This window comes from Passer domesticus, chromosome 33 (assembly GCF_036417665.1).
Source record: "Passer domesticus isolate bPasDom1 chromosome 33, bPasDom1.hap1, whole genome shotgun sequence".
Classification (NCBI taxonomy): Eukaryota; Metazoa; Chordata; class Aves; order Passeriformes; family Passeridae; genus Passer; species Passer domesticus.
Window position 1 is genome coordinate 1,068,297 of NC_087506.1, and position 9,621 is coordinate 1,077,917.

Below are 9,621 nucleotides of genomic sequence, written 5' to 3' on the forward strand. Positions count from 1 at the left end.
CGCGAAAATTGGGGGGAAATCCCCAAAAAATCCCGAAAATTGGGGGGAATCCCAAAAAAAAAAAACAACCAAAAATGGGGGGAAATGCCCCAAAAATCCCGGAAATTGGGGGGAAATCCTGAAAAAATCCAAAATTGGGGGAAATCCCCCAAAAATCCCGGAAATTGTGGGAAATACACAAAAATCCCGGAGAAAAATCGTGAAAATTGGGGGGAAATCTTGAGAAAAATCCCAAAAATTGGGGGGAAATCCCCCAAAAAATACGAAAAAAATGGGGGGAAATGCACCCAAAAATCCGGAAATTGGGGGGAAATCCCAAAAATCCCGGAAACAGGGGGGAAATCCCAAAAAAAATCCCGAAAATTGGGAGGGGATTCCCCAAAAAAATCCTGAAAATTGAGGGGAAATCCCCAAAAAAAACCCCGAAAAATGGGGGAAATCCTGAGGAAAATCCCAAAAATTGGGGGGAATCCCCCCAAAAATCCCGAAACTGGGAGGGAATTCCCCAAAAATCCAGGAAATTGGGAGGGAATTGCCAAAAAAATCCCGAAAATTGGGGGAAAATCCCAAAAAAATCCCAAAATTGAGGGGAATCCCGAAAAAATCCCGGGAATTGGGGGGAAATAAAAAAAAACCCCGAAAATTGGAGGAAATCCTAAAAAAAAGCCCAAGAAATAGGGGGAAATCTCCAAAAAAAATCTCAAAAATGGTGGGAAATCCCGAAAAATCCGAAAATTGGGAGGAAATCCTGAAAAAATCCGAAAAAATGGGGAGAAAATCCCCCAAAAAAAATTCCCCCAAAAGGGGGGAAATCTCTAAAAACATCCCGAAAATTGGGGGGAAATCCCGAGAAAATCCCAAAAATGGGAGGGAATTCCCAAAAAATCCCAAAAATTGGGGGAAATCCCAAAAAAAATCCCCAAAAATGGGGGGAAATCCCCAAAAAAAATAAAAAAAAACCAAACAGAAAATAGGGGGGAAATCCAAAAAAATCCCGAAAATGGGGGGGAAATGCCAAAAAATCACAAAAAATTGGGAGTGAAATCCCCAAAAAATCCGCAAAATGGGAGAAATAGCTCAAAAAAATCCCAAGAACTGGGAGGGAAATCCCAAAAAAATCCCAAAAAATGGGGGGAAAATCTCTAAAAAATCCCGAAAATTGGGGGAAATCCAAAAAAATCCCAAAAACGGGGAGGGAATTCCAAAAAATCCAAAAATCCTAAAAAACAGGGGGGAAATCTCGGAAAAATCCCCCAAAATGGGGTGGGAAACTTGGAAAACTGGGGAGGGAAATCAAAAAAAAATGTGGAAAAATCCTAAAAAATGAGGGAAAAATCCCCAAAATCTCCCAAAAATGGGGGAAATCCCCCAAAAAATCCAAAAATGGGGAGGAAATCCCCAAAAAATCCCAGGAAATGGGTGGGAAATGGCGAGAAAATAAAATTAATCTCCAAAATGGGGAAGAAATCCCAAAAATTGGGAGGGAAATCCCAGAAAATGAGGGGGAAATCCCAAAGGAATCCCAAAAATGGGAGAGATCCCAAAAAAAAACCCAAAAAATGGGGGAAATCCTAAAAAATAGGGGGGGAATTTTAAAAAAATTAAAAAAATGGGGGAAATCCTGGAAAAATGGGAAGGAATCTCCCAAAAAATGGGAGAAATGGGAGAAAATCCCAAAAATTTGGGGAAAATACAAAAAAAATTGGGAGAAATTGTAAAAACCAGGAGGGAAATCCAAAAATTCCCAAAAATGGGGGTGAAATCCCAAAAATCCCAAAATTTGGGGGGAAATCCTGGAAAAATGGGAAGGAAATCTCCCAAAAATGGGAGAAATTCCAAAAATATCCCAGAAAATTGGGAGAAATCCTAAAAAAAGGGGGGAAATCCTAAAGAAATCCCAGAAAATGGAGGAGAAATCCCCCAAAAAATCCCAAAAAATGGGGGAAATCCGGGAAAAAATGGGAGAAAATCCCCAAAAATTGGGGGAAAATCCCAAAAATGGAAGGGAAATCCCAAAAAAAAATCCCAAAAAATGGGGAAATCCTGGGAAAATGAGAGAAAATCCCAAAAAAATGGGGGAAAATCCCCAAAAAATCCCCCCAAAAAAGGGGAAATTTGGAAAAAATGAGAGAAAATCCCAAAAAATTGGGAGAAATTCTAAAAACCGGGAGGGAAATCCCAAAAATTCCCAAAATGGGGGTGAAATCCCCAAAATTCCAAAAATCCCAAAAACTGGGGGAGAATCTGGGAAAAATGGGAAGAAAATCCCCCAAAAATGGAGAAAATTCCAAAAAACCGGGAGGAAATCCCAGAAAATTGGGTGAAATCCTAAAAAATTGGGGAAATCCTAAAGAGATCCCAGAAAATGGAGGAGAAATCCCCCAAAAATCCCAAAAAATGGGGAAATCCGGGAAAAATGGGAGAAATTCCCAAAAATTGGGGGAAAATCCAAAAATGGGAGGGAAATCCCAAAAAAAAATCCCAAAAAATGGGGAAATCCTGGGAAAATGAGAGAAAATCCCAAAAAATTGGGGAAAATCCCGAAATTGGGAGGGAAATCCCAAAAAAAAAATCCCCCAAAAAAGGGGAAATCCTGGGAAAATGGGAGAAAATCGAAATAAATTGGGAGAAAATCCCAAAAAATTGGGAGAAATTCTAAAAACCAGGAGGGAAATCCCAAAATTGCAAAAATGGGGTGAAATCCCAAAAATCCCAAAATTTGGGGGGGAAATCCTGGAAAAATGGAAAAAAATCCCCCAAAAATGGGAGAAATTCCAAAAAACCAGAGGGAAATCCCAAAAATCCCAGAAAATTGGGAGAAATCCCCCAAAAATCCCAAAAAATGGGAGAAAATCCCAAAAAATTGGGGGAAAATCCGAAAATGGGAGGGAAATCCCAAAAAAAATCCCAAAAAATGGGGAAATCCTGGAAAATGAGAGAAAATCCCAAAAAAATGGAGGAACATCCCAAAAAAATTGGGAGAAATTCTGAAAACCGGGAGGGAAATCCCAAAAATTGCCAAAAATGGGGGTGAAATCCCCAAAAAATCCCAAAAACTGGGGGGGAAATCCTGGAAAAATGGGAAGGAAATCCCCCAAAAATGGGAGAAATTCCAAAAAACCAGGAGGGAAATCCCAAAAATCCCAGAAAATTGGGAGAAATCCTAAAAAAGGGGGGAAATCCTAAAGAAATCCCAGAAAATGGAGGAGAAATCCTCCAAAAATCCCAAAAAATGGGAGAAAATCCCCAAAAATTGGGGAAAATCCCGAAAATTGGGAGGGAAATCCTAAAAAAATCCCAAAAAATGGGAAATCCTGGGAAAAAATGGGAGAAAATCCAAAAAATTGGGAGAAATTCCCAAAAAATTGGGAGAAATTCTAAAAACCGGGAGGGAAATCCCAAAAATTCCCAAAAATGGGGATGAAATCCCAAAAATCCCAAAAATTCCCAAAAATCCCAAAAACTGGGGGGGAAGTCCTGGAAAAATGGGAAGAAAATCCCCCAAAAATGGGAGAAATTCCAAAAAACCGGGAGGGAAATCCCAGAAAATTGGGTGAAATCCTAAAAAATTGGGGAAATCCTAAAGAAATCCCAGAAAATGGAGGAGAAATCCCCCAAAAATCCCAAAAAATGGGAGAAAATCCCAAAAAACTGGGGGAAAATCCCGAAAATTGGGAGGGAAATCCTAAAAAAATCCAAAAAAATGGGAAATCCGGGAAAAAATGGGAGAAAATCCAAAAAATTGGGAGAAATTCCCAAAAAAGGGAGGGAAATCCCAAAAAAAAATCCCCAAAAAATGAGGAAATCCTGGGAAAATGGGAGAAAATCCCAAAAAATTGGGGGAAAATCCAAAAAATTGGGAAAAATCCCAAAAAACCGGGAGGGAAATCCCAAAAATTGCCAAAAATGGGGTGAAATCCCCAAAAATCCGCAAAAAATCCCAAAAATCCCAAAAACTGAGGGGGAAAAATGGGAGAGAACCCAAAAAAATTCCTGGAAAATTGGGAGAAATCCTCCAAAATGGGGAAAATCCTAAAAAATGGATGGGAAATCCAAAAAAATGGGGAGAAAACCCCAAAAATTCGGGAGAAAACCTCAAGAATTTGGATCGTTTCCCCAAAATTGGGGGAGAAATTCCCAAAATTTGGGATCAGTTCCTTAAATTTGGGGCTACATTCCAAAAATTTGGGAGAAATTCCCTAAAATTTGGGATGAATTCCTCAAATTTGGGAGAATTTCCTAAAAAATTGGGAGAAATTCCCAAAAAACTGGGGAGAAATCCCCTAAAATTTGGGATAATTTGCCCAAAATTTGGGAGAAATTCTGTAAAAATTGGGATAATTCTCAAAAAATTCATAAAAAATTGAAAGAAATTCCGAAAAATTTGGGGTAAATTCCTAAAAAATTGGATAAATTCCCTAAAATTGGGGAGAAAGTTAAAAAAAACCAGAGAAATTCCCCAAAATTGGAGAAAAATTCCCAAAATTTGGGCACAAATCCACAATAATTCGGAGAAATAGCCAAAAATTTGGGGGAAATTCCCAAAAATTTGGGGGAGAGATTCCTCAAAAAATTGAGAAATTCCCAAAAATTTGGGAAAAATTGAAAAAAATTGGGAGAAATCCCCAAAAATTTGGGGGGAATTGGCCCCAAATTGGGGAAATCGGCCCCGCTGGAGCCCGGGGGGCGGGGCCAGAGCTCGTCCCCTGAATGGCTGTGGGGAGGGGGCGGGGCCTGGGACCAGTGGGGGACAGTACGGACCAGTACGGACCAGTACGGACCAGTACGGACCAGTATGGACCAGTACGGACCAGTATGGACCAGTATGGACCAGTAGGGACCAGTACGGACCAGTATGGACCAGTATGGACCAGTATGGACCAGTAGGGACCAGTACGGACCAGTATGGACCAGTATGGACCAGTATGGACCAGTAGGGACCAGTACGGACCAGTATGGACCAGTATGGACCAGTACGGACCAGTATGGACCAGTACGGACCAGTATGGACCAGTATGGACCACTACGGACCAGTACGGACAGTACGGACCAGTATGGACCAGTACGGACCAGTACGGACCACTACGGACCAGTATGGACCAGTATGGACCAGTATGGACCAGTAGGGACCAGTAGGGACCAGTATGGACCAGTATGGACCAGTATGGACCAGTAGGGACCAGTACGGACCAGTATGGACCAGTAGGGACCAGTACGGACCAGTATGGACCAGTACGGACCAGTACAGACCAGTAGGGACCAGTATGGACCAGTAGGGACCAGTACAGACCAGTATGGACCAGTAGGGACCAGTACAGACCAGTAGGGACCAGTATGGACCAGTACAGACCAGTATGGACCAGTACGGACCGGTATGGACCAGTAAGGAGCAGTTTCCCCATCCATCCCAGCCCATCCCAGTCCATCCCAGTTCATCCCAGTCCATCCCAGTAAGGCCCAGTCCATTCCCCAGTTCATCCCAGTAAGGCCTGGCCCAATCCCAGTTCAATCCCAGTCCCCCCAGTCCATCCAGTTCCCCAGTCCCAGTTTGTCCCAGTTTGTCCCAGTCCCTCCCAGTTCCCACCCAGTTCCCCCCAGTCCCTCCCAGTTCAATCCCAGTCCATCCCAGTTCAAACCAGTCCAATCCCAGTTTCCTCCAGTTCCCTCCCAGTTTGTCCCAGTTCGCCCCAGTCCCTCCCAGTTTGTCCCAGTTCACCCCAGTTCCCTCCAGTCCCTCCCAGTTTGTCCCAGTTCGCCCCAGTCCCTCCCAGTTTGTCCCAGTTTGGCTCCAGTCCCGAACTGGGCGGGACTGGGAGGGGCGGTGCTGAGTCAGCAGCTCCGGGCCGGGACTGGGAACCTCCCAGTTCAAACCAGTTCAGACCAGTTCAGACCAGTTCAGACCAGTTCACCCCCAGTAACCCCCAGCAACTCCTCCCAGTGCTCCCAGTCCCTCCCAGTTCATCCAGTTCAAACCAGTAACCCCCAGTGCCCTCCCAGTGCTCCCAGTTCATCCCAGTAACTCCCAGTTCATCCTCCCACTGCTCCCAGTTCAAACCAGTTCAAACCAGTAACCCCCAGTGCCCTCCCAGTGCTCCCAGTTCATCCCAGTTCATCCAGTAACTCCCAGTTCATCCTCCCACTGCTCCCAGTTCAAACCAGTTCAAAACCAGTAACTCCCCAGTGCCCTCCCAGTGCTCCCAGTTCACCCCTGACTCCTCCCAGTTCCCTCCCAGTTTATCCCAGTTCAGCCCAGCCTTTTCCCAGTTCCTCCCAGTAAGCACCAGTAACCCCTCCCAGTCCCTCCCAGTTTGTCCCAGTTCCTCCCAGTAACCCCCAGTATCTCCCAGTTCAAACCAGTATCTCCCAGTTCAAACCAGTAACCCCCAGTGCCCTCCCAGTGCTCCCAGTTAATCCCAGTTCATCCCAGTAACTCCCAGTTCATCTTCCCACTGCTCCCAGTTCAAACCAGTTCAAACCAGTAACTCCCCAGTGCCCTCCCAGTGCTCCCAGTTCACCCCTGACTCCTCCCAGTTCATCCCAGTTCAGCCCAGCCTTTTCCCAGTTCCTCCAGTAAGCACCAGTAACCCCTCCCAGTCCCTCCCAGTTCATCCCAGTGCTCCCAGTAACCCCCAGTTCATCCTCCCAGTGCTCCCAGTTCAAACCAGTAACTCCCCAGTCCCATCCCAGTTTATCCCAGTAACCCCTCAGTGCTCCCAGTTCACCCCAGACCCCTCCCGTCCATCCCAGTTCAAACCAGTAACCACCAGTAACCCCTCCCAGTCCCTCCCAGTGCTCCCAGTAACTCCCAGTTCTTCCCCAGACCCCTCCCAGTCCATCCCAGTTCATCCCAGTAACCACCAGTAACCCCTCCCAGTCCCTCCAGTGCTCCCAGTAACTCCCAGTTCTTCCCCAGACCCCTCCCAGTTCATCCCAGTTCAAACCAGTAACTCCGCACCCCCCCCAGTGCTTCCACTCCCTCCCAGTCCATCCCAGTCCAAACCAGTTCATCCAGTTTGTCCCAGTTCCCACCCAGTAACTCTCAGTTCATCCTCCCAGTCCCTCCCAGTTCAAACCAGTAACCCCCAGTGCCTTCCCAGTGCTCCCAGTTCACCCAGACCCCTCCCAGTTCATCCCAGTGCTCCCAGTAACCCCCAGTTCATCCTCCCAGTGCTCCCAGTTTGCACCAGTAACTCCCCAGTCCCATCCCAGTTTATCCCAGTAACCCCTCAGTGCTCCCAGTTCACCCCAGACTCCTCCCAGTCCATCCCAGTAACCACCAGTAACCACCAGTAACCCCTCCCAGTCCCTCCCAGTGCTCCCAGTAACTCCCAGTTCTTCCCCAGACCCCTCCCAGTTCATCCCAGTTCAAACCAGTAACTCCGCACCCCCCCCCCAGTGCTTCCACTCCCTCCCAGTCCATCCCAGTCCAAACCAGTTCATCCCAGTTTGTCCCAGTTCCCACCCAGTAACTCTCAGTTCATCCTCCCAGTCCCTCCCAGTCCCTCCCAGTTCAAACCAGTAACCCCCAGTGCCTTCCCAGTGCTCCCAGTTCACCCCAGACCCCTCCCAGTTCATCCCAGTGCTCCCAGTAACCCCCAGGTCATCCTCCCAGTGCTCCCAGTTCAAACCAGTAACTCCCCAGTCCCATCCCAGTTTATCCCAGTAACCCCTCAGTGCTCCCAGTTCACCCCAGACCCCTCCCAGTCCATCCCAGTAAGAACCAGTAACCACCAGTAACCCCTCCCAGTCCCTCCCAGTGCTCCCAGTCCAATCCCAGTAACCCCCAGACCCTCCCAGTTCATCCCAGTTCAAACCAGTAACTCCCCACCTCCCTCCCAGTGCTCCAGTTCCTCCCAGTCTCTCCCAGTATGCCACCCAGTGCTCCCAGTTCAAACCAGTGACCCCTCCCAGTGACCCCCAGTAACTCCCAGTCCTCCCAGTTTATCCCAGTCCGTCCCAGTCCATCCCAGTAAGAACCAGTAACCCCTCCTGCTGCTCCAGTTCCCTCCCAGTTCAAACCAGTAACCCCCCAGTGCCTTCCCAGTGCTCCCAGTTCATCCCAGTGACCCCTCCCAGTCCCTCCCAGTGCTCCCAGTAACCCCCAGTAACTCCCAGTTCATCCTCCCAGTCCCTCCCAGTTCAAACCAGTAACCCCCAGTTCACCCCTGACTCTTCCAGTTCCCTCCCAGTTCAAACCAGTAACCCCCAGTTCATCCTCCCAGTGCTCCCAGTTCAAACCAGACTCCTCCCAGTCCATCCCAGTTCAAACCAGTAACCACCAGTAACCGTCAGTTCTTTCCCAGTTCCCTCCCAGTAAGAACCAGTAACCCCTGCTGGTGCTCCCAGTCCCTCCCAGTTCAAACCAGTAACTCCCAGTTCACCCCTGACTCCTCCCAGTTCCTCCCAGTTTGTCCCAGTTCATCCTCCAGTGCTCCCAGTTTGCACCAGTTCAAACCAGTAACTCCCAGTCCATCCCAGTGCTCCCAGTCCAATCCCAGTAACACCCCGGACCCCTCCCAGTTCAAACCAGTAACCCCTGCTGGTGCTCCCAGTTTGTCCCAGTCCATCCAGTAACTCCCAGTTCATCCCAGTAACCCCTCAGTCCCCCCCAGTTCCCTCCCAGTTCAAACCAGTAACCCCCAGGGCCTTCCCAGTGCTCCCAGTTCAGCCCTGACTCCTCCCAGTTCATCCTCCCAGTGCTCCCAGTTCGGACCAGTTCAAACCAGTAACTCCCCAGTTCCCTCCCAGTCCATCCCAGTGCTCCCAGTTCAAACCAGTCCATCCCAGTAAGCACCAGTGACCCCTCCCAGTGCTCCCAGTTCCCTCCCAGTCCCTCCAGTTTGTCCCAGTCCATCCCAGTTCACACCAGTTCAAAACCAGTAATCCCCAGTCCCATCCCAGTTTAATGAACCCCAATTAATGACCCCCATTAATGACCCCCATTAAAATATAAAATTAATTTATTGACCCCCATTAATCAGCCCTCGTTAATGAACCCATTAACCGCATCAATTAGCCCTGCCGTTAATTAGCCCCCATTAATTAACGCTGGGATTAATTACCCCCTATTAATTAACCCTCATTAGTCACCCCCATTAAGTCAACCCCTGGTTAATTAACCCCCATTAATTAACCCTGTGACTAATTAACCCCCATTAATTAACCCTCATTAGTTATCCCCCATTAATTCAACCTGTGATTAATTAGCCATAATTAATTAATCCTGTCATTAATTAACCCCCATTAATTAACCCTGGAATAATTTAACTCCCACTAATTAACTCAGCATTAACTCCGCTAATGAGCCCATTAATTAACCCTAGCATTAATTAACCCATTAATGAACCCATCATTAATTAGCCCCCTTAATTAAAGTGTCAATTAATGAATCCCACAGCTAATTAACCCATTAATTAATTACCCCAATTAGCAGCTCCCACTCGATAACCCAACCCCAGTAATTAATTAAACACCCAATTACGCCTATATTTAATTAAATCCCCACTTAATTAATTAAATCAATTAGCCCAAATTAACGCCCCTAATTAGCCACCCCCACTAATTGCACAAGCCCAATTAATTAATTAATAACCCCCAATAATTCACCATTGTGCTCATTAG